This window comes from Strigops habroptila, chromosome 12, assembly GCF_004027225.2.
Source record: "Strigops habroptila isolate Jane chromosome 12, bStrHab1.2.pri, whole genome shotgun sequence".
Taxonomy (NCBI): domain Eukaryota; kingdom Metazoa; phylum Chordata; class Aves; order Psittaciformes; family Psittacidae; genus Strigops; species Strigops habroptila.
Genome location: NC_044288.2, coordinates 2,727,539 through 2,752,381, shown reverse-complemented (window position 1 = coordinate 2,752,381; position 24,843 = coordinate 2,727,539). Strand labels below are relative to the sequence as shown.

The following is a 24,843-nucleotide window of genomic DNA, read 5'->3' as shown; positions in this document are numbered from 1 at the left end:
CTGAAATCTGTGCACATATTTAATCTTCATCAGTATTAGGTCCAGTGTCATTTCATGGTGATGGGGGAGCTGATGAGAAACTGTGAGTGTTACCGCATGGGAGAGGAGCTGACATGAAACCTCTCCCTGTGTATGACTGTTCTTTGGCAGTGGAAAACCAACTGTACATGTATTAACCCAGCTCACACTATGGGGAAAACTTGTCTGAAAGCTATTAGACATGGGCACTCCTGGTGTATGACAGCATGGTTTATACTACAGTGATCTGGAAGCAATAGTATTTTGTCATCTGCTGGTCGTGGTAGCACGACAACCAACGTGAAGTATTTGTTTTAAGAATGTCAATGCATAAGCTCATTTTTTTCCCTAAGCCATGCAGGGAGCGTTACTGAGATGAGTGTGGAACAACAGACATTTTCAGTTTTGTTGGCATTAATTGAGATGGATGTGAAGGGGTTCTATAAATCAGTGCAACCTTCAGAAAGGGTGACTCACTTTGAAGATGAATCCCAGTGGCAACATATCCAACATACAGAAATTCAATCAATACAATAAACATACTGTAAAGGTATACAGGATATGCTAGTCTTGTTATTTAACCTGCTCTGAAAATGCAAGAGCATGTGTCCTCTAATGAGATTAGATATTACATTTAAAAACACTAAGCCTGTTAACACAGTGCATAATTAAGCCCTGGAATTCATTGCCAAGGAAAATCTTTGAGTGGATCTTAATAACATTTAAAAAAGAGACAGACACGTCTATTATTAATCAAGCCAGGCACAGATCTGCTCTGTGAGAGGTATAAAAATGCGAGGCTGCTTAAGAAATAGTGCAACATGTGCAAGTCAAACACTGCCTGCCGAGCAAGGGAGCTTTGGTTTTGCCTTTTCTGCTCACTGTTGGGTTGATGTGCACCTGCCTCTCAAGTGCTGGTGCCTGTGGCCAGGTGAGATGTCTACAGAGCTGTTAGGTCCATGGGCAGGTCCCACAGCTCCAACTAGGAGATTTAGGAGCTGCTCAGATAAGCAGTGGGTCAGCTGAGGCACTTCTGAGAGCACCCGTGCCACTTAAGGTCACCGTACCCTTTAGCAGAGTGAGAACCAAAGGTGTCAAGTGTTCCAGTGACGTGGTTTTGGGGTGTTTTGCCTGTAAGCAGCCAGATGTGGGGCTCAGGGGGTCACTGCGTGTCCAAGCTGCAGTTGTTTCACTCTGGAGCTTTTAAAGAAAAGCTCGGGGAGTGAGCAGGGCAATAACACTGGCTGCCAGCAACCTCAGAGCATTCCCGGGCTTTCACAAAGCTCACTTTGTGCTAGGGTTAACCCAAGCAAAATCCACAGGGAAGGAAAATGGGATGAACCTTGTCTAACCGCATGGGTGTCCTCTATCTGCACTTTGTGTCCAGGCAGAGCTTTACTCCTTGATTCCTTTCTTCCTTAATCAGCTTCATGTCACTGTAAATCTATGAGGTGATGTGCAGTGACCTGCTGATGGTTTCTGTCGTGCCAGCTCATGATCTGCTGGGAACTAACATTTCATGCTTGATGAGGTTGTGCCTCTCTGGGTCCTGTCCTGCACTGTGTAAGGAGAGGAGCTTTGTTCCAAGGGGAGGCAGAGGCATGATTTTGATCTCAAGCTTTCCTTGGTCTGGCCCGTGCTAGCCTTTCCTAGCTCTGGCAGTGGAAGGGTGAAGTCTCTTCCCACCTCAACCATGCTGTTTATGTGCTCTGAAGGATGTTCCCCTTATATATGGGCACACAGGAGCAAGTCAAGGACTAAAAATAATAGTCCAGTGACTCTATCACTGGTGCATAACCTCTTGAGAGCCAGGCTCCATGTGTCTGCTTCTCATGCTCTTGCTGTGACACGGGACAGGGCATGAGGAGCACTGCAGCCACCTTGCAGGAGGCAATCTGGGACAGTAAATCTCAGCTTTCCATTTGCTGCTTTCCACCCACATCTCAATTGCTCAATTGCCTACTCAGTTTCTCCTCTCTGACATCCCTTTGGGCTTGGCTGTGCTGCTGCTTCCCACTGATTGCTGACCTCTTGGATGACAAACCCCAAAGGGGCAATTCACCTTTATGTGCCTTGCATGCACAGTAGTGAACAGAGTCCTGAGAGATGCCTGGCTCTCCCTTGCTACTGATGTGGCTTCTGGGAGGTGGTGTGCAGATTTACCAGCTGTAGAAAAGTAAGATTTCAAGCTAAAGATCTATTCTTATCCTTTTCCCTGAAGCTTGTATTACTTCCAATAATCCACACTTAAAGACGGGGCGGGGGGGGGGGGTGGATTCCCACAACCCCCCTGACTCAAGCTACTGGTCCCAGGTCTCTGGGCTATTTGAGAGCCAGCGCTCTGCAAGGAGCACCATAGGAAGCCTGCTTTATGCTTGCTCCTCCTCCTCTTCCTCCCTGGCTGTGGCAGTCATGGGAATGGCAGGAGTCCAGCAAGCCCTTACACACTGCAGCTTTTTGCACTTGGTCACAAGCCTTGGTCTGGGAAAGTATGTAAGAACATCCTTCAAGTTAATTATGTGTTTCAGCACCCTCCCTAAGCAGGCATGGTTTTTTAATCGAGACCCTAAGTTGCAGGTGAGAAGAGACAGGATGGGAACGTCACTGACTTCACCCTGCAGGTTTCAAGCTGATTTCATGCCAAAACATCATTAATTTCTGCATATCAGAAATGAAGCCTTTGCTGTCTGTGCTTGGTGCTAAGATATGCAGGTCTCACTGCACAGCTCTATTAGCTCAATTTACCTTTCTCTTCCAAGACAGTTTTAGCACTAATTGACCAGAATTCAAACCAGCTTTCTCTCCTGGTAATGTGGGTTCATTGCTTATAATTGACCTGCTCTTCTGGCAGTGAAGAGAGCTCTACCAGCCAGCATGTACTATATGACTGTAGCCTGTAATTACTTAGATTTAAGCCCTTGAAGGAAAATCTTAGGAGCTTTCTCTGCTGAGTTGAAATTGTAAAATAATATATAGGAAAGACAAATTTTCAAGCTAGTCTTTTAAATGTCTAAGCAGAGTCAGGGAAGGAAACTTAGCACTTCTGGGCTGGTGGTGGAATACAGCTTTCTGGAGGTTCTGGTTTCAGATCTCCTGGAAGGACAGCCAAAGGAAGTCATTTGTATGTCACTCTCCCAGAGCTGCTGGTTGTAATGGGTGGCACAGAGGTACCCAAAGAGTTTTGCCATTCTAAAAGCACGCCGTAGCAGAGAAACCCCAATGCTGAGGTGTTCCAATTGACCTCAGTCCTGTGCAGCAATGCAGCCTCAGCCACTCACATACCATCTCCACACATACCCCTCTCCAGAAGCTGGTAGTAAGTGTTGCCTGTGGTCTCCCCTGCAGAGAGACATGCACATCGCTGGCTCCCAGGACCTTCACCTACTTGCCAACTATTCTGGCTTGGTGTCTGCTAGCGATCACACACCAAAACCCCTGGTCCCAGTCCAACTGCTGCACCCAGCCTACACACACACAGGCATGTAGTCAGAGTCTCCACCCAGGAAAATACTTAGAAATGAAGTTTAACAGAAGATAGGACAGACTGTGCTGGACAAGTGTACTGACCAGCACTGTTTACACAGGGGTGATCCTTTTTAACTTATGCCTCTAGTTTACCACAGATGTTCATCCCAAAACCATCTTGATTCCTCCCTTCCCCAACTGTGGTTCCTTCCCTAAACGTCCTATTGTAAGTCTTGTGCAATCCCCAAATGCCCTTCCCCTGCACCCTATGCGTCTGACACCTCCTCAGTCCCAAAGGAACTCCAGTTGACTCATCTCAATGGGTTTCACAACCATACCCTGGGAGGAGCTGGGCAGAGTGTCCCTTCCCCTGAGCCTGTCATTTTGGTCTCCACGGTCATTGTGCCCTGTGCTCCTCTGGGTTTGTGGAGATGGACCTGGGATGGGCTGATGGGAGTAGCTGGGCAGGGCGTTATTTGATTTCCTCGCCTGCTGTGGACTCTCTGTTCTCCTTTGTGGGTGTGCAGGTGAGGTTTTTATTACACAACCTAATATAGTCCACTGAAGTGGCTAAAGGTGGTCATGGCCATGTTCTGGCACAACCTTGCACGGCAGTCTCCCCCAAAAGGTGACGTCTCCCACCTTTCTTGATGGGAGGTGAAGGGGACTTCAAACCTCTAGCCCAAGTTAACATCATAAAACTTAATCCAGGATGGAGGTGGCTGCCCATCAGCAATTCTCCTACAGCACCTCTCTTATCTCTATCAGAGGGCATTTTGTGCTTCATGCTGATTTTGGAGGCTGCCCATGCCTACTGGGTGGTGTTCAAACAGATGCCTTCCCTTTGGATGAAGACATAGATCAGATATGAGCAAAGTGTCTATCTCAAAAGCTTGGGGCATTTCTGAGTATGTGTGGGTGCCTGAATGTAAGCACCCAGAGAGATTTGAGGTGCTACATGGCCTCTAGTCAAGTTGAGGCATCTGCAAGGCTAAGGAGCTTGGAGCATGGCATGTCTGGATCACTTTCCTTAATGCACACACCACCTCAGATGCCAAAGCCAGTCAAAGATGCCAAAGCAGATGCAAAAACATCTGGACTTCACCTAAAGCGCCAAGATTTTCTTCTTCTGCTATTATCCAGCATAGAGCATTGGCTGATCTCCAGCAGAAGTCCTTTTCTATTCTCTTGCCTTAGAGGTAAGCAATAATACAACTTGTGTCATATAGCCATGAGGGAGAGAAGAAAATTGAGAGAGTGGGAAACATACCTCACTGCTTAAATTAACCTCTCTGGGATTCTTTTTAGAAGATAGGAAAAATGACAACCCGATTTACAACAGCCCTTTTCTGCCTTGAAATTCACTGTGTGCCTGTCCTGTCTCTCTGCATCTAGAAATAAATCATCAAGAGCTTCAGCAACGTGCTCATAGAAATGGACCCTTTTATTTGGCCACCATACGCACTTGACAGCTCAAACACGCTTTTTCAGGCAGCGCTGCCTCTCTGTGGTTTCTTCTCCAGACCCCCTGAGTTCAAAGCATTGATTTTCCATTTAGGCTTTGTGATTTTTTTCTTGGTTGGGGTCTCTAAGGGGTTGCAGAAGGGGACGGCAGCAGCTTTCTTCATATTGCAGACTGCTGTTTTGGGGAGTTATAACGGGAAATTTAACCAGGGTGAGCAGACGAGTTGTTGTAAAAGCTTCATCCTCCAAAACAAGCAGGATGTGCGTGGAATACACGAGTACTAAGTTCACAAAAGCTGGTGTAATAGTGAATTGTTGAAGCATCACCCAGCTGCTGTGTGGGCCAGGACTGGCTCTGGTTTTCCCTAAGGCACGGGAGCACAGATGTAGAAAATGCTTTTCTCTCTTTCTATCTCAAAAAAAAAGAGAAGAGTTTAAACTAAAACAAAGCATCAAGATTTGTCCTTCTTACCTCATGTGATGGAAGAGGCAATCTAGAAGCAAAGGGAGAGGACTAACAAGTCTTTAATTTCTCTTTCTCTGCTCAATAGAATAAGCTAATCTGTTGGCTAATTTTACACCCTCAACACAATGCTGCCCTGGAGCATGAACTTAAAGTAGTTGTAAACCAAAAATTCTTCAAGAAGTAATCACAGTTTGGAGAGATTGTGGTTTTAGACAGCAAATCAGTGTGAGAACTCACGTGAAAATCCCCAATTCCTTTGCCTTCCAACACCTAAAGTGGTCAACAAGAAAGCTGGAAGGGGCTTTGAAAAGGGCCTGTAGGGACAGGACAAGGGGAATGGCTTTAACCTGTCTGAGGGGAGATTGAGATGAGCTCTTAGGCAGAAGTTCTTCCCTGGGAGGGTGCTGAGGCGCTGGCACAGGGTGCCCAGAGAAGCTGTGGCTGCCCCATCCCTGGCAGGATACTGTCTGCTGTGAGGGTGAGGATCAGGGTGGCTTGCCTGTCCCCAAGCTTGGGCATTCTTTGTGTTCACAGGAACAGAGGAGGAATTTTCCTGCCCTCGGAAATTTTCTGAGGGCAGGAAAATTGAGATTCACACAAACAGAGACTTTGTGCAGGAATAGCCCAGTTCTGACTATGATTTTCTCAGATCCAGAAATAAATTCATGACAGAGACTCCCAGGAAGTCCTCTGCAGAGTCAGGCTCAGCTGGTCCTGCGTGTGGGACAGCCTTGTTCTTGGTGGTTGCTTTGAAGCATGGAAATCCCTGGTCACTCTTTTTCTCCAATTATAACTTTATATAAGACAGATCCAGTTCCTGTTGTAGAGAGGACTGTGACCCACCTGAAACCTGCCAGGTTTGGATGGAGAAAATCACATTTCATCTGAGCTCCTCTCCTTGCAGCTGAACACTTCAAGCAGCAAATTAATCCCAGCCAAGTGAGAGGGTTTTCCTCCTGATTTCATTTCTCTAATTCATTGCATCCCAAGGCAGTGCAGAGAAACGTCTGAAGACATCCATGCACACGCATATACAAAGAAAACCTGTTCGTCAGCATCCCTACTATGGATCTAAACTTAAGTGAGCTTTCCCTGATCTTCCTCTCACAGCATCTGCTCTGAGCAGGAGGCTCTGATGACAGGGCAGCATCTGCATTTAGTTGTTTCCTTTGTCCTTTGGAGGCGATGGCTTGCAGGACTGGTGCGTACTGCTTGGTTAGGAGTTCAGATAATCCCCGTGCTCAAAGCTGAGCATGTTTTCATGCTTATGTTTCATGCTCATGTTTCCAGTTTTCTGGAGTTTCAGTGCCATTCTCTGCATTCCCAGAAACCTTCCTTCTCATTGCCTACTCCATTGCCATACCATCATTTCCAGGAATAAATCCCCAAATCATTTCTATGGCCAAAACAAACTCTTTGTGTGAACCTGAATACAGGAGAGAGAATATAGGACAGCAGAAAAAGATAAAAATCGGAGAAAAATATCTTCACATGCAAAGCAAGTTTATCAGGAGCTGTGCTGGTGGTTATGGAAACTCCCTTAGTCCTTAACAAGATGTGTATCCGTGTTGTTTACAGGATAGCCAGCCTAAAACCACCCTAATAAACAGTTGCATTAAGAAAGCTGGGATCTTGCTTGTGGACTGTTGACTTACAAGTTGTCAGAACTAAGTTTGGAAGGATGTTAGCCAGCTCCCGTCTGAGTTAGAAATGTCCTGCCTGGTCCTTGGTGCTGCGTTGGAGCAGGAGATGTTCACAGATGGGTGGGACGTTCACACATCCCTGTGTGCCAGAGTAGCCCATAAATGACTCACAAAGTCTTAAAGGGGATTAACTTCACCTGAATTTACTCCAGCCCCAATTAGGTCGCAGCCACATACACAGACATGGTCTTGATTCCTTGGTCATGTTGGGACATATCAATTCATTACTGGCTGCACATAGACTCCCAGGTGGCCCAAGCACATTGCAGCTATTTTCCCCTCTTTGTGCAATTCTGGGTTTTCATCATGATACTGATGAATTTCAATCAACTGATGGAGAAGGCCTGTCCTTCTCTTCCCTTGCTCTGTCTTCTTGGGTGCAGTTTGATGGTACAGCCACGTACCTTCTGGCCACCTCTGGAGAAGGGATATGGGAATGGATAGACCTTGGTATGACCAAGAATGGCAGCTCATCATCTGGAACCACAAACACTGCATTGGTGATTTTACGATTTCCTGCAATGCGTTGGCTCAGAGTGTTTGGAGTTTTTTGATACCTTCATTTCCCATGTGTTTATTTGAATTTATTTCTGTATGTGACATGAAGTCTTAATTTCTTAAGTTTATAAGTTCTAAGTTACTGCGTCTTATTTTGGAAGGGTCTTTTTGATGAATTTCCTTGTCTAAAATGTATATTTTGTTGGTATGGTGTTCATTAGTGAATGATATCCAACTGAATGCATGAATAATGCATAATAACCGCAGTGAGGGTAGTCAGGTGACATTTCCAGTGGTTTGATGAAGTGTAAACTGATGCACGCTCATGCACTCACATACACACATCCTTTTAAGAGCACACTACTGGAGTTTCAGGGCAGTGTGAGCAGCAGGGTTGGGACTCCTCTCATCTCTCTCCAGTTGAGAAGTCATCCACTCTCCCTTTGCAGTCACTAGAGAGGACAAAAAGTGTTTCAGGGCATGATTCACCTACTACTTCAGATATGTATCTTGCAATGGAGTGAATCAACTCTAGGATTTCCTCTGTAAAAGGAGGTGTGGAGGTATTTACTTTGTAGAAAGCTGAAGTTGGGTGAGAGAAATTCCAGCCAGGAAGCATGCTGCAGAAGACAGACATTAATATATTTTTATTAGCAATAGCTTAGAGGCCTGTACTGCCAAGAATAGCAGATTGGGAAAAGGTGTGCAGGGTTAAAACCCCCAGCCCTTTTTTCTCTGTACTTTAAAGGCCTCCTTTGTGTGACCAAGCAACACACAAAGATGCCAGACAAAGAGACAAGGCTGCGGGGAGCCTGGCAGTCCCCAATGGTCAAACTACGAGGTAGCCACAAAGATTTTAAGGAGCAGTGGCAGGTGAGCAATGAGAACTGCTGCTGCCCCTGCCCATTCATTTCAGCCACTGGTGAACACACGGCCACAGTAAATACGAGGTTTGTTAATCTTGTAACAGCTTTGTTTCAGAGATGTTAAGTTAGGTTATGTATAACGCAGAAGCTCTTTCCTGTGAGGGTGCTGAGGTGCTGGCACAGGGTGCCCAGAGAAGCTGTGGCTGCCCCATCCCTGGCAGTGTTCAAGGCCAGGTTGGACACAGGGGCTTGGAGCAACCTGCTCTAGTGGAAGGTGTCCCTGCCCATGGCAGGGGTTGGAGCTGGATGAGATTTAAGGTCCCTGCCAACCCAAACCATTCGGGGATTCTGAGATTCTGCATAGCCAATGTAACACAGGAGAGCACATTGATTAGGTACAACAGTCATTCATAGTTTTGCTTAATTATATTTTCCTAGTGTAGCCTATGTTTAACATTTTACTGAATTTTATCTTTGCTTTTTACTGAAGTTGAACTTCAGTTCAGAGCCAACGTTACTGTGCTGTGAGGCCGCTTAGGACAAAGACAAGCTTGCTGCAGAAACTAGTTTTGCACCAGTTCTAACATTATTATTCAGTAGATGCATATTTCTACACTTAAGGAACAAATGCTGTAAATCTGGAGAAGCTGTGCTGAGTGCAGCTTCTTGTAGATCAAAGAACTGAAATCTCTGCTTTACAAATGCAAAAAGAAAAAAAAATCAACTGACTCTTAACTATAAAGTTATGGTTGTTGCCTGAATGATGCTTTCATTCCCTTTTTCGGTGGTGTTAGGCTGCTGCCTGCTCTCCCTTGAGCTTCCATCAAAAGACGCTGTCAGTTAGTGGGCCCCCCCCCTTTCCAGGTCTTGTTGCGTTTAGCCACAGATGCAAAACTTAGGATGCTTTATTATTGAAGTTTGTTAAAAGGACACAGTCCACTAATAAAACTGTTTTGGTTTTCTATTGCTAATTCTGACTTGAAAGAGAATATGAGCTGACAAAACATTGCAAGTTGCTTTAGTGAGAAGCATAAATGAGGTAATGCAATTAATGCAAAGAGCAGCAGAAGCTTCTGGTACAGCACTGGTTATGGGACATAACTCTTCCAAGAAAATACACTGATGAGTTATTACCTGGCTTCAGGGTATAGGGGGATTTGTGGAGTTTCAGTCCAAACACACGCTGCTGATCCTGCTGCCTTCAAAGTTTTAGGGGTTTCTAATTGCTGCCCAATATACTGGATTTGGAAGAACTGTAGTTGGAGGAAATATAACCTGCTCTAGGTGACCCTGCCTTGGCAGGGAGGTTGGGCTACATGATCTCCAGAGGTCCCTTCCAACCCTAATGTTCTGTGATCCTGTGATTCGGTGTATTAGAAGTTGGTTGTTTCTCCTTAGGTCCTAGCAGAGGAAGCAGTTTTAGGGAATGTGTGAGTGTTCTGTCTCTAGAAGAAAGCAAGAGCTGCCATTGTCCAGCCCCATCCAGGCCTTCTACTCATCCATCTCATGATGTAGCCCTACTTAAGACTGCACTTCAGGATTAATCTAGTTTTTCTCTAATGAGGATGCATTATTCAATGTTTCTTGTGTCATCCATTATTTTACTTCTTCCTGGCTGAGTCCATGGCCCTGTGCAGCATAAGCTGTCCTATTTAAATACCACTGAGAATCTGGGGCCAAATTCAACTTCAGAATTACTCCATTGAAATGAATGGGCAAACTGTTAGGAAAACTTTCCTGTTTGTCTGTGTACATACTAATGATATTGAAAGAGCTGCTACCCAGAGATCTGGGTATCCAGGAGAAATCTTTACAAATGCTAAATCATAGAATCATAGGATCACAGAGTGGTTTGGGTTGGAAAGGACTGTAAGATCATGTAGTTCCAGTCCTTGTCCAACCTGAATTTCTTCCCTATACCCAACCTAAATCTCCCCTGTTTCAGTTTGAACCCATCACCCCTTGTCCTATCATTACAGTCCCTAATGAAGAGTCCCTCTCCAGCATCCTCGTAGGCCCCTTCAGATACTGGAAGCTGCTCTAGGGTCTCCACACAGCTTCTCCAAGCAGAACAGCCTCAATTTTCTTAGTCTGTCTTTGTACGTGAGGTGCTCCAGCCCCCGAGAATCTTTGTGGCCTCCTCTGGACTTGCTCCAACAGCTCCATGTCCTTCTTATGCTGGGGACCCCAGAACTGCACACAGTACAAAATCAACCTGTCAGTTCAGCTGGAGCAAATGAAATAATCCTGTAACTGAGCTGAGAGTCCCTCAGCCCCAGCAGTGGCTTCCCCCTCAGCCTGCAAGGTGAATTGGGCTGAGTAGGGTAACCTGAGAGCAGACTGTTACAGGAGTAGTGTGTGAGCAAGTGCCAAAGGTCCAAGACAGGTCACATTGCCCACACTGCCACCTCTTCTTTGGCCTCCGCAGTGGGATGCTGTCCTGGAGGGGTGAAAGAAGCAGTAGCTATTGCTTCACATGGGGTTTTCCTCTAAAACAAAGCAGTGGCAGCATTTGGGTTAATCCTGGCTGTAATTACACCAGTGCAGAGGATACACAGCACGTTGCTGATCTGCTGAGACACACCAAAGTGCAAAAGCTGTAAGTGGAGCATCCACGTCTGAGCACTGGTGGGTTGGGATGCGTGACTCAAAACCTGGAGCTCATACAAGAACACAAAGCCCATCACATTCCCCAAGCATGGCATTGAAACAACTCATCTCACCCAGCAAAACGTGCTTCCTATGAGCTCCAACATTCTCTGTGGCACCAGCTTTGCTTTGCTCACTCGAGCAGCTTGGGGTTGTACGACACTGCTTTTCCCAACAGGCATGGACATCCCGGATGAGGCTGCCTTGGCTGGACCACTCTCTGGCAGTTGATGGTTTGTTGTGACCATGCAGTGCAGCATATGATGAGGGAGGATGGAGCAGGACAGTTTTGAGTGTTAACTCAGGTCTCGGTTGCACTTAAGTAAACTGGGAGTGAAGGAATCAACACTGGTGGAAGGTTAAGCCCTGTGTTTCCTTCTATGCACAGTCTTTCTCCGGGATGTGTCCTATTTTTCGCTCTCTATTACCTCCCCCCCCCTTTGAAGTATGTTAGTTATACTCTTGTTAGATATTGATTTCTTTTGCTTGGTGTCCTGTTGGGTGCTTGGAAGCCCCACCTCACTGCTGGTTGCTGCATGTGACTTACTCTTGTCCTCCTTGACATGGTGTTCTCCCTGCCTGGGAATTCTTGGTGAGGACATCCTTTGCCCTGCCATATTTAAGGGAAAATGAATATTTGCATGGAACAGTTGATAATTTCATGGTCAAGAGTGATTCTAATGATTTGAAAAATGTTGTCAGGGTCAAAATGAAGGAGAAACAGGTTTTAGGCAGCATGACTGAATTTTGATGGCTATTTCTATGGCATCTTTTGTCTATAAGGCTAATAAATACTTGTGGGCTATATACATATGGTATTCCCAAAAAGGAGATCAGTGAGATCAGGGATCAGAGGCTGATTTTACAAATAGGCATTTAGGATATTTGAGATGAGCAGTTTCTAATGGGACTTTTGAGCTCTACTAGGTCGAATTCAAAAGACTTTATCCATTAGATGTGTCGATGGCAGTTTGTGACCACTTGACTTCTTATAAGCAAAATGGAACATTTATTTGTGCACTGTTTTTGAAAGGGGAGATGACTCCTGTGGATACAGTGCAATTGAAAATATATGGTAAAAATGCTTATTTAGTTTTTAAATTAAAGTTTGTGATGTATAGACACTCCTTCTGCTGGATGTGGACTTCATCTGTAATTCCTTGTTTCACGTGTGTTGATGTGGTTATTGGGGTGTTTCCTGTATATTGGGCTATTTCAGTGTTTTCCAACCTTCTTGATTTGTAAATCTTGCATTTTTACAGTGGGGTGCATCATTTGCATAGCAAATTTCAGCTTTCAGGGGCTGGATTTGCTTTTCTTAGTTACAACTCACAAAACTCTTAGAAGCTGCTGCCGATCCCCAGGGCTCCCCAGGCACACTGGAAATGCCTGGCCTAAAGTTAATAGAAAGGTTGTACAGAAAAACAGAAGGGAAGGGAAAAAACGGGCTGGAAAGTCGCTGTCTCCCTTCCCCCAGTGCAAACAGGGCTGGCAACTGAGAGAGTTTGGCTGATAGAATCATAGAATTGTTAGGGTTGGAAAGGACCTTAAGATCATCTAGTTCCAACCCCCAAAGCCCTGAAGAACCCCCAAGTTCTGAAGATGCTATCTCCTGTCCCCTGGTACTTTGCAAAACTGGGGTAGGTGAGTGGGAAGCTGCTCAGGTGCTTGTGCAAATACGTTCAAATAGGGTAAGATGGTGCTTGAAGAAATGGATGTGGTTTGTTCCAGCACAATAAGCATTGCTTAAGGCCATTTGATCTCCATAGGTACACTTACGATGAAGAAAAAAGTCCCAGGTTTCTAGCTGACCTTCTCCCAGGGAGATGCTAAGCAGAGCCTGGCAGGCGGGGGGGAGCTGGTAGGTCAGGTAACCCCTGGATGCTGGGAATGAAGGCAGAAAGAAGGGGCACAGGCAGACGGAGATCACACAACCCCAAGGTGATGGTCTGTGCCACCGTCCAGAGCTGGCAGGGATGGTTTGGAGGCAGGAAGCACGTCAGCCTGGCTACTTTACTCATTAATTCCTGCCATGCCAAAATGCAGCAGCATCCCTCCCCGAGCGCTTTTCCCCGTGGTGGAATACATGTGCTCGCTCGGATTACTCATGGTTGGCTGCAATTTCTATTCGCAACATATTGTTTGACAAATGTCAATTCTGCAGAAAAAGCATTTAAATGATTTCTTCGAGACAAAGTTTCAGATTTAACATTGAGCAGATGCTCTGTCTAAAATTAGCATAATGATTCCTCATGCCTGTTACTTACCAGGACATGTGTCTTTAATGTAAGTGTTGGAATAATAATGAAACTTTGCAGTGATTTTTTTTGGGGGGGATAATTGAAGATTCTCCTGCATGCTTTTGAAATGTTTAACAAGCACAGGGACATTTTGCGTTAAGGAACGCTGTTATTCCCATTTTGCAGATGTGGAAAGTGAGACACAGAGCTCCTGCAGTGCCTGAGGTCCAGGATAGTGGCGAGCTGGGGAGAGCAGAGCCACAATGGAGGGTGGGTAGGGGGAACTGAAGGCCAAACCAGTGCTGCCCTTCAGTGGGGGTTTGCTGATGGAATGGCAAAAAAAGGGATATGGGCTTTCCAGGGTCAGACTTCCAAATAAGCACACCTCAGGAAAGTTGTCTGGTGGGATTTCCAAAAGCAGGGGGAGCTCAGGGCTTGCCAGTGGTGCTGACTGAGCCTAAAACTTCTGAAGATCTTATTTCGCTTTTAGGGATTTACAGTTCAGGTTGTAAAAGGTTGTTAAATGTACCTGAAGTGTGTTTGATTCACTGGTTTTGGCTGCTCTAGCTTTCCGAAGGGGAAAGGGTGACATGAAAACCATATTCCCTGTCCCCTCTTCAGTCAGGAGTGCGATTGCTCATACTTAGGCATAGGGACTTTAAGAAAAACTAAATACACAACAGCATTTGTAAGTCCCCAGACGTATGAAGTGACCTGTTGATAACTGCACAGCAAATCAGTGTGAGAACTCACGTGAAAATCCCCGGTTCCTTTGCCTTCCAACACCTAAAGTGGCCAACAAGAAAGCTGGAAAAGACTTTGAAAAGGGCCTGTAGCGACAGAACAACAGGAATGGCTTTAACCTGTCTGAGGGGAGATTGAGATGAGCTCTTAGGCAGAAGCTCTTCCCTGTGAGGGTGCTGAGGCGCTGGCACAGGGTGCCCAGAGAAGCTGTGGCTGCCCCATCCCTGGCAGTGTTCAAGGCCAGGTTGGACACAGGGGCTTGGAGCAACCTGCTCTAGTGGAAGGTGTCCCTGCCCATGGCAGGGGTTGGAGCTGGAGGAGCTTTAAGGTCCCTTCCAACACAAACCATTCTGTGATTCTGGTTCCCACACTGTAGCAAAGGGGTTCTTTGGGGGACCTTCGTTTCCCACTGGGTTACTCAAACAGCAGCTCAAACAGTCACATATATAGAAAAGCTGAAAGTCCTGACCATGCTTTTGTCTTCTGTTAATGCATTTTAGCAGCAGGGAAGAGAAGAGTGAGATAGGGACCAGCTGGAAGCGTGCAGAGCACCAAGGGTGCTCCGAGGAGGAGCACAGCACTGGGAACTCCTCCACAGCAGCAGGGATGGTGGAAAAACTAATTGAGCTCAAAAAAAAAAGAAGTGGGAACAGATTCAAAGAGGCCTTTTCAGGCAACGGGTAATTTTTGCACACCCTGGGCCATGCTGAGGTAAACAGGAGTGGGGTGAAGGCAGCGTAACCAGACTAAACACCAAGCGGAGGAAAAGAGTCTGAGCTTTAAATGAGTGAGATGTGGTTGTTTAAACCAGCCTTGACCTGAGGACAGGCCCTTTCCTGACTAAACGTTGGGTTCCAACAAAGGATTTCCATAAAACTGCTGGTCGTGGCCTGAACTTAACCCTGTGTGTTCCTGACCCTGCAGTGGGAAGAGGAGTCTCAGGGGAGCCTGGTCCTTCCTTTTCCCATACAAGCAAAACCACGCTCTTCCACCCAGGAAAAGCCACCAGGACCAGGCACACACCTTTGTGTTGATAGCCTTGGATGGTTGTGTTTGGGCTGCTCAGGGGAAAAAATACTTGGATCTTTTTGGGTGTTGGAGCACAAAGCTCAACCTCCATGACTGTGAAAAGGATGTTTGAGTGTTTGATGTGATGAGCACGGTAACGGAGGCTGGTTAAAATTATTAAAACCTTAAATGTGCCCATGTTTGATATTCTGTGGTGCACTTTTAAAGCAATGTTAGCAATTTGCTAGTGTCTTCATGACTTCCTGGGGCTGCGTCTTCCAAGGAAGAGAGAGTTTATCATACCAGAAGTGCTGAAGCCTCTCACAGTCACACTGGGGCGGAAGGTGATATTTCACTAAGTCCTTCTCACAGCCAGCTCTGAGTTCATCCCCATGTGCAGAAGGAAGGAAGATGGTGGATGTCAGGAGGAGATGGTCTGTTTGGCTGGCCTAGTAAAATCAGAACCAACATGAGGCTGTTGATGAAATCCTAGGTTGATTTGGGTTGGAAGGGACCTGCAAGGTCTGAGACTCTTACACAGTAACTGAGATGTAACTGATTTTTCCCCACTGAGGCATGGAGTAAACGGGACATTGCTTTGGTGGCTGCTTTTGCTTCTGATTAGGGGTCCCTGTGTTTCTGTCCATGCTGCCATGAGCTCTATTTCATTTATCATGTGTCCATCCAGATCCTCATGTTGGACACTTGCTGTATCCAGCCCCTTCTATCGCCTCAGTCCCCCAGCTCAGTGCAGGTTGTGTTAGCTGGCCTAGAAGTGACAAACCTGCTTTTACTGCTCCTGGTCCATCAGACCTGGGCCGCACAGAGCTCTGGATGAGATCCACTCTCCATGGCCAGGAGCAAACGGGATGTGCAGCTGGGGCTGGAACCCAGAGACTGGGATGGAGCAGCTCAGGAACTGAAGCCAGCTTGATGTGAGAGCTGGCTCAAGGCGGGAATACACCCAGTTTCAGTGTTTATCAAGTGAGGTTTGGGAGGGTAGAGGCTCCTCCACATGCACTGGTTGAGAGTCCTTGCGGGCCTGTTAGCGTATCCAGTGTCTGACTGCATCCGTACAATTCCTTAAGGACCTTAAGCAACTGCACCTGCTGACACCAAAGTGACTCAGGCTGAGACTGGAGCAGCTTGGGAGCAAAATTAAACAAACACAACTATGGAGCATTTTTACATCACGCTCTAATTCTCATTTCTGCCTGAAATGAGAGGAGCTGAAATTGGGTGTGAAACTGGGCTATTGAGGGAATAATATGCTCATAGAAAGCGCATGTGTTACACAGTATTTGTGTTACAAAGCATTCAGGGGATGCAGTTGACATGGAGTTTCCTCTGTGACTGGTTGGAGATGGGCCAGGCGGGTGTTTCGATAGCGGGTTTCCAATCATTAGTTCTCCTGATGAGCAATGTGCTGTTTGCTGAGCAAAGTGACAACTCTGTTGACATTCACCCCAAAAAACACATCCTGTGAAGTCTCTCTTTTGGCTGCCAGTGTAATTAATTCCATCACAGAGACTTCACATCATTATTATTTCATCATTAGGTGACTTTTCGTTTGGCCTAACCCTGAGTTTATAAAGTCTGGAGTCAGATAGGAACATAAGCTTGGTAATAGTAGGGGGTTTGAGGGGTTAAGGTGTTTTCTTTATAACTAGTGATTTTTTTTGTGCTGCCTGCCTTAGAGAAGGAAGGCTGAGATGCAGTTTTGGCCAAGCCAGCTCTGGGGTACAGCTACTCTTCTGCTTTCTTGTAACCCCCTCCCAGCCTGCTGCTTCCCAGCTGCCTGGCCTGGGGTTGTCTGGCTCTGTCCTCCGAGCTCATCTCGGGCTGCCCAGAGCCGGGATCCCGGTGGGAGCCAGGACAAACAGCGCTGGAGGCCTTTGGCCATCATCCCGTGGAAGTGGGATGGGGCTCTGCGGATCTCGGGATCTCGCCTGCCTGATCGTTTTGCCTTGCCTGCAGCAGAATGAAGGAGCACTTTGTCTTTCTCCCTTTCAGCGCAAAGGCTCAGGCTTTCAGATTGTTATGGGAGTGATAACTTAGGGAGAACAAAAAAAAAGGAAAAAAATGACAAAAGGAGATAAAGGAGAGAAAAGAAATCTGGCTGCGTTTCGGGGTAATCGGGGCTGTTCGAGGGGGTGCCGGACCCTGCCCCCCCCCGCCGGTTCCTGCCGCAGCCGCGGGGGGACGCGGACGGGTCCCCTCTGAGCCCTTCACCACCATTGTGGGCCTTCTCCCGCTTCCCTACCCCTAAGGAAGCGGCTCGGGCTGCCCTCGGGTCCCCCCTCTCAGACGGGGGGATTGCCGGGACAGATGGGGAGGGGACGAGGAGGAGGAGGATGTGGTGGAGGAAGGCGGCGAGGGAGGGATGGATGGAGAAAAGGAGGGTGGCGGCGGGGCGTGCGAGCCGCGCTGGCAGCACCGTGCCGGCAGCGAGCTCCCTCCGCCGGGCCGGGGCTGCCTCCTTCCCCCCGGGCTCCAACGGCACCGGCTCCTGCAGGCAAGAAGCCGCTTTTGTGATGGAAAGCGCTGGGAGAGGGTGGGGAACGACGCAGACTACGACCACCTCCGACCCGCTCCTGCGGTCCAGCCCGGCGGAGTTTCGGTCCCCCTGTCCCCGCGTGGGACTCCGGGGACCGGGCAGCCCCGGCAGCTCCGCCCGCACCACCCGGGGGCCGCAGGATTCCCTTGTCCGCTCCGAGAGCCCCGGCAGCTGCTTGACAACAGGAAACAATGTGTAGTGAATGGAAAAAGGGGGTGGCGCCGGCTGAACAACTTCCCTTTACATCACTGCCCAAATAAGGAGCTTTAAACTCACCTTTTCTGTTGCAGCCCGGCAGAAGATCCCCCCGGAGCCCCCGGTCCCCACCGCCCGGCGGGCAGAGCCATGGGAGAGCCGCGGCTGCCGAGCGGGGGGCGAGCGCAGGTAACGGACCCGGTCCTGCTTCCAGGCTGCGGGACGGGGAGGGGGGTACGAGCTCTACTACATAGATATGTATTATTAATTATTCCTTGTATCTGCCGTGGAGAGGGAAGAGCAGCCGGTGAGGTGTAATTACGAGCACTTGTAGCAGGCGGGCACAGGATGAGGTCACCGCAGTGAGTAACGCGGAGTTACTGGATGTCGGGTTACTCCACAGTGTAAACACCGAGGGGTTGTTTCTCTTGATCTGGCGCCAGGCAGCCCGGGTGCCTGCCCTGGCACTGGCATGAGCTGCTCCGCTCTTAATTGACGGCCATCTCTAATTAATGTCCTGCGAGCTGGGGACTCCAACTGGCTGCACCATGGGGCAGGGGTGAGCTGGGTGGCTGGGGCGGATTTCCTCCTTATCACTTGTACAGGAAAGCAAATGGGGAGCAGAGGGGTTGTTCCCGGGCCACACGTGATGTGAGGGAGAAACTGTGTGAGTGAATCCCCTGTGTGAGCTCCTGGCAAGCTGGCTTTCCCAGTCCAGAGCCCAGATTACCTGCTGGGCTGCTGCAAGGAGGCCAGAGAGACTGGATGCAGGGAAGGAGAAGGACTCCTCCTGTACCTGGGGCTGACCCTCTGTGTGCTTTATCTCTTTCAAGTGTTTCTCGCTGCTGATGAGCACCTGCACATCAGCATATAATGAGGCAGCTTTAAAAATGCATTAAGTCTGAGTAAATGAGCACTAACGATTTAAGCTTCTTAATCCTCCTCGATGGAAATGAATAACGCTTTGGATGCACCCAGAGGCGTGATCAGAGATGCAGACACGCGCTGAGCTGCTCTATGCAAATGTGGGGATCGTTATTCTGGGAAAAGGCACCATGCATCATTTTATTTTACTTTTCCTCCTTGTTCTTTAGCTAATCCCCACTATCGGGAAAGCGCCAGGCACTTTTACCCAGTTCCACTCTGGCAAGTGGAAATGTCTGGGGCAGCTGACATGGTGATTTATGGTGTGAGCAATAGAATCCAAGCCCTGCACTGCTGCTTGAGGATAACCTGTTGCTTACAGGCTTTTAGTTTCCCTGGTGTTGAAAGATGAGTTGTGTCAGCGTGCAGAGCCAGGTTTAACCTGCGCTGTCTGGATGTCCTGAGAGCCTCTTTGTCATAACTCTCATCTCTCTTACTTTATTTGGTTTCAGGGCTTGCTCTAGGAAGCCGTTTGTGCTTGTTGGGGACTGTCATGCTTTTCTCAGTGCTTCAGGAACTTCTCATTCTGGTTCTTGTAGGAAAATGCTGTCAGTGTGTTTCCCTGATAAGAATGAGTAGGATGTGTGTGAGGTGGGATGTTGTGATTCTCACCTGGCTTCCCCATTCCTGGCAGTGTTCAAGGCCAGGCTGGACAGAACTTGGTCTAGTGGAAGGTGTCCCTGCCCATGGCAGCTTTAAGGTCCCTTCCAACCCAAACGAGTCTGTGATTCTATGATTCCATGAAGAGGCTCCGAAGCCCATTGCAATGCGTCTCATTGTCCCCATCCCCTTCCTGCCTTCCCCGTCTTAGCAGACAGGTCTAACTGAAGGGCTCCTAGAAATATGATTTATTTCATCCCTACAGAATTATCCTTCAGTGGAGGATGCGGAGGTACTGTGTAGACGGTGGGGGTTGATATGTGCTGTCCTGACTTGCTTCTGAGAAGATAAGCCACATGCCTCCAAGTCTTGCCATCAGACTTCTCAGACTGGTGAAAGATTCACTGCAGTCTTTATTAAGGAAATGAAAAAGAAAATCTGTAGAGGGCTTGTGTAAACTTTGAGAAGTTATGAGTGGATTAGTTGATGAATGTGTTGCCACCAAACTGCATGTGGCAGGTCTGGGCTTTGTGTCCTCTGGGGCGCATTCAGCAGGCAAAGTGCTGTGCAGCCCCTTAGAAATGCCTTTGAGGAGCCCTCTCCTCTCCTGGGGAGCTCCTGCAGCACAAAGGAAGGGGACTTGTCACTGTGACTATTTTCATCCTAATACATAATGAGCACTTCGAATTTCTCTGTGTCAGACATCATCCATTTCAGAAATGTGTGTATGTCCCTCTTGCAGCTTCTGTGCTGTGCTTTTAGCACCCTAACAAGGGACAAAGATTCTTTCCCCCCTGCCCTGATGAGTGGCTGCCCCAGGTGCCGGAGTGGCAGAAAAAAGGAGAGACAGGACCACAGGCTCTGCTCATTTGGTTTTCCTGACTGAGCAAAAGCACGTTCTCGCAGCTGGGGTGGAGGAAAGAGCGGGGGGGGGGGTGAGCAAACTCAGAAATGTTTGCAGTTTGCTCTTGAAAAGTAGCCGTCAGCCGTCAATAGAATAGCTCAGTGTTCAGCTGGGGCAGTCTGCAGCGTGTGTGAGCGTGATCGGATGTGGGGGACTACTGAGGGATCCGGTGGGGTGAGTCCCTGGAGAAACGCTCTCGCAAATAAGATTTATTCTGACGTTCCCAACAAAAGCGCTGTTGAGAAACCTCTCCCGGGCTGCAGGGATAAGGCAGCGCTGACATGGGTGGGTTAGCAGTAATCGGAGAGAGCCGGGAAGTGTATCCCGGCTGGGGAAATCACCGCCGCCGGCCTGTTGATTGGGTGGCAGGTCATTAATGAGGGGCTCCTGGGAACTCCCTTGCCGTACGTCACTGGCAAAGTCCCATGGCCCCGTCGAGTAGCTCCTTCTGCGTTAGGAAAGCTGGCTTCCCTCCGGCTCCCCTCCTCACCGAGGTTCCTGCTGACTCCAAGCTCAGAGGAGCTCTCCCAGCATAACTTCTGGCCACGTTTGGCTGCACGTGTTGAATGCAAAAAGGGTTTCAGCAGACCCGCTGTTCCTAAAGCGCTTTAAAGCGGTTGGTTTCTTGGCAAGGGGGTTAAAACTTAGGGGGGGGAAAAACCCAAAGCCCTCTGGAAAAGAAAGCAATTGATTTAAAATATATGTTCAACACCATTGTCTGACTTTAAAAAAGCTGCTTGTTAGTAGATCTCGATAGCTCTGCTGGCATCGGCAGGCAGTAGGGCCCAGTTGGGATGCAGGGAAATGCTGTTTTCCATCCTGCCCACTACACTTTGCTGAATTCTTTCCACCTTTGGCTTGTTAATCCGCTCCAATTTCTCACTGGTGCTCCCTCTCCTGGGCTCTGCCGAGACCACCTTGCATGAGGACAGTTGTGATTAGTGCTCCCGCTGTGCCATGACTTGAATGCAACAAAATGGGCTTTCCCAGGCCGGCTTTGCACAGTCAGCTGGGATCTCGGTGCCTATAATCGGTGCAGTAATCAGAATGGAGATTTTTATCCTGCCCGGTTCTAATTACATGCCTGCATAAGGTGAACCTTTTAATGAGCGTAAAAAGACGCATTGTGTGTCAGGGAGGGCCCGTGTTCAAGGGACTAAGGGATTATTCAGTCATTCAAAAAACATTTGCTGAAAGTAAATGTGCAATAAATCTTCCTTATCCTCTACACCGCCTAATTTTCTTTGCAAAGCCCTGAACCAAGCCCAACCCCTCCTCTTTAGGAAGTCCAGGCTGTGTCTAGCTCATGCAGCACTGGGTCTTCCATACTGCCCACTCTTCTGAGCTTTCTGAAAAGGTGAACAGGGGTTGCACGTGCAGGAGGGTAAGGTGAGGAAACCAGTGTGCAAAGCTTAATGAGATGAGCAGAAGCATCCCTGAGCCTTTACTACGTGGAAATCCTCCGAGAAGCCTTTTCCCTTAGGGGAACAGTATCTAAACCATTTAAATACATCTAAATGGTATTTTTGTAGCCCTTTTGTTTTTCCAGTTGTACGGAAATTTCAGTCTGGGGGCACTTTTCTTCTGGGAAGTGCTCAGCCACTTTGAAGTGGGGATAGCTAAGAGGAAAACATGAGTGAGATCAAGTTTTCCTACCTTCCCAAAATGGACTTGCTGTAAGCACGGGCTGCTTTTTCCTCATCGCCTTGACACCCATGTATCATCTCGCGCAGGCACAGAGCCTTGCAGGGCTGTAAGAGCCAGCAGCGGGGGTCAGCCACTGGCACAAGCTCAGAGCAGAACATCTTCGGCATGGTGGGAAACTTCATTATACATTGATGATATGAAAATCTTTCTTGTGCAAATGAGGTTTTCAGTTTCAGCAGCTCCTAAGTTGCCTTTTCCACACCACTTATCCAGACCTTTCCGTCTTCCTTCCACAGACTTTGGAGGGTCGCCTGCTCATTAAACCATTATTGAGGCTTTGCAGCCCTGAGAGGCTTTGGGGTTTCAATTATTTTGCTCTGCTTCTCCATTAGACCTGCAGATTTTAGGCAGGAAGGCAAGGTGTGTCAGAAATTGGCTGGATCCAGCTGAATTCAGACATAGGATTTGGGTTTCTCTGCTAATGTTGGTCTCAGATGCATCAGGACCTGGAGGGGTTTGCTGAGCCCTCATTTGGTGGTGGTGCAGTGTAGAGAGGAAACCTCAGGAGAATCCAGTGAAATTGAGCCTGGCCCTTTTCCCAGCAAACCTGGTTCCCTGAATTCTTTACTGCCACGCTCCTACGTCCAGATTGAAGTCCAACTTCTGCATTGCTTAGATGGTCTCTCCTCAAGGGCAGTTCGCTACTTTGCAGAACTCAAAAGGCACAAACCAGACAAAACTCTTAATTCTATAACCACCTTCTATCACTTTTCATAAGAATTACTAGTGAATTTAAGTCTCAGGTACACATTGACTGGCCTTCTTTGTCTTCAGTTGTTTGATTATTCTCTTGATAGCCCTGTCTATCATCAGTATCATAAAGAACTGTGAGCCAGTGATGACAAAGGGATCTGAGGGGTGTTGTGAGCTGGTTGTATTCCTGATACAGGTCTTGGGGTAAAAAGCCAGCTAGAAAAGTCTATGACTGGACTCCTGCACCCCAAAAGTAACATAGTAAGGTAAGTCATGGGTTGAATCCTGTAGAGGTCTGTGTCACCACTGCATCTGCCATCTCCAGCCCTTTCACGTGGTGAAGGTGAAGGCATGGTTGTTATTTAGGTATTAGGGTACAGGGTTCACAAAATAGGTTGTGAAACTCTGAGAGCTTCTAGGAGCTTTCAGGGGGTTTAGGAGGAACACCCTGGGCTTTTGACTGGTTCCTCCTGCTCCAAGCTGCTGAGAGATGCCAAGGAAAAGGTGTTGGATGGAAAGGCTCTTCCCATTCCCTGCTGTTCAGGGTGAGGCAGTGAGGACTGAAGGGATGCAGCGGGTGACCTGGGGCCAGTGTAGAGGGTTTGTCACTAACAGCAATGTGAGTTTTCCATGAGGCATCGCTCACTCTTTAAATAGCTGCCCACGGGTTTCCTGTGTTCCCTCCTGCCCTTTATTCAGTTTTTTTGGGTTTGTTCCCTTCTGGGGAGATTTACTAATGTAAAGCTATAGAATAACTGAAGATGGGGCTAAAATGAGTTGAATAGAAATGAAAAATAAAGAAGTTTCAGTACCTTCACATGTTTCGGAAAGCACTGGGATGTGCTGTGACTCTGTAATGGGCTGGTCGTTTGCAGTTGCCACCCTATTGCCACAGGGGTGTAAATCTGATATACTCCCATGGAGGCAGCACAGCCACGCCAGGTTATATGAGCTGCAGAGGAACAAGTTAAGGGTGATGAGCTGGCTGGGTGTGAGGAAGGATGGAGAGGTGATGGCTGTACCTTGAGGGGATGACGAGCATTGTGTGGTGTTTGTGGAGTGGCTCTCCTTAGAAGAGCTGTTCACAGCAGTTATTCTTTGTACATGTGAAAGCAGCTAACGGCTTACTCAAATTTGAGGTCTCTTGGCATCCCATCTGGAGTGCTGTCTGAATGGGGAGGTTTCTGTTGCGGGGGATGTCGGGGCTGGTAGGGGCAGGACAAAGCGTTCCTGTGTGTATTTGAACCCCCCAAAGATGCGTTGGGTCTCTGCACGTTTTGAAGAGGAAAATAAAGTTTTGGTCATGTTTGAAAGAAAAATGCCTTCATTTTGAAGATGTGGAGTGCCTGACTTTGGAACAGAACAGTGCAAGGAGAGGTCAGGCTAGAACCAAGTGCAAAAATAGAGTTGTAGATATCTGCAGAAGAATGTGAAGCTTTTCAGAGCTGGAAGTTGAGCTGAGTGTTTAATTACCTGCCCCAAACTTGCCTGTAGTGCTCAGGTATTTCCTTCATGACTTTCTCAGGCTAAAATTAACAAAACCTGAAGATAAACCACTCTTCCCCCCTATTTCACCACTCTGTTTACATGAGAAAACTGGCTGGGACACAACAGGGTGACCACTGTACTCTGGAATAAGTGTAGGCTTCTTCTGGAAGTGCTGTGCTGGATGATATCCTGCAAGTGTTTCTGGCCAATATCCTTCTGTGGAAAAGTGCGTGCCTCAGTTCCCACTTCTGTAAAATGGGGTTAAAAATACCTTCCCTCCCTCCCAGGAGCATTGCCACACTCTCTCCACAGCAGTTTGTAAAACACCACAGAGTTTTTTCCACCAGTGTGAAAAATGCTAAATAAAGGTATGTCGATACTATTTTAGATAATATTCTGTACTAGAATGAATGACTACAAATACCTATGAAAACATGCTATGGTAAAGATGTGCGGTTAGGGTTCATGAGCACTCTAGGCTGGGGAAGTGATTGCTTTTGAGCACTGATGGCCCAGCAGCCAGTCAGAAAGCTGCCCAAATGGGTAAAAAAGACCCAAGAATCACCTAAGATCTTCCTCACATCGTACAAGTAGAGCTGCCAGCAGCATGGGCTGGATCTTCACATCTGATAGCATGCTACAGTAATGACTCAG

General features: G+C 47.7%; 1 protein-coding gene across 4 annotated transcripts in view; it reads left to right on the top strand.

Annotated features, from left to right (window-relative positions):
- HIVEP3 (HIVEP zinc finger 3) overlaps positions 1–24,843 on the top strand; it is a 255,393-nt gene that overhangs the window by 128,724 nt on the left and 101,826 nt on the right. The window contains exon 1 of one of the 4 annotated variants that reach the window (XM_030504576.1): positions 17,831–18,062. The exons of the other annotated variants lie outside the window; for them this stretch is intronic. The gene's annotated coding sequence lies outside the window, so the exon portion shown is untranslated. Of the gene's footprint in view, positions 1–17,830; positions 18,063–24,843 lie in introns of those variants that run through there. 4 annotated transcript variants of the gene reach the window in all.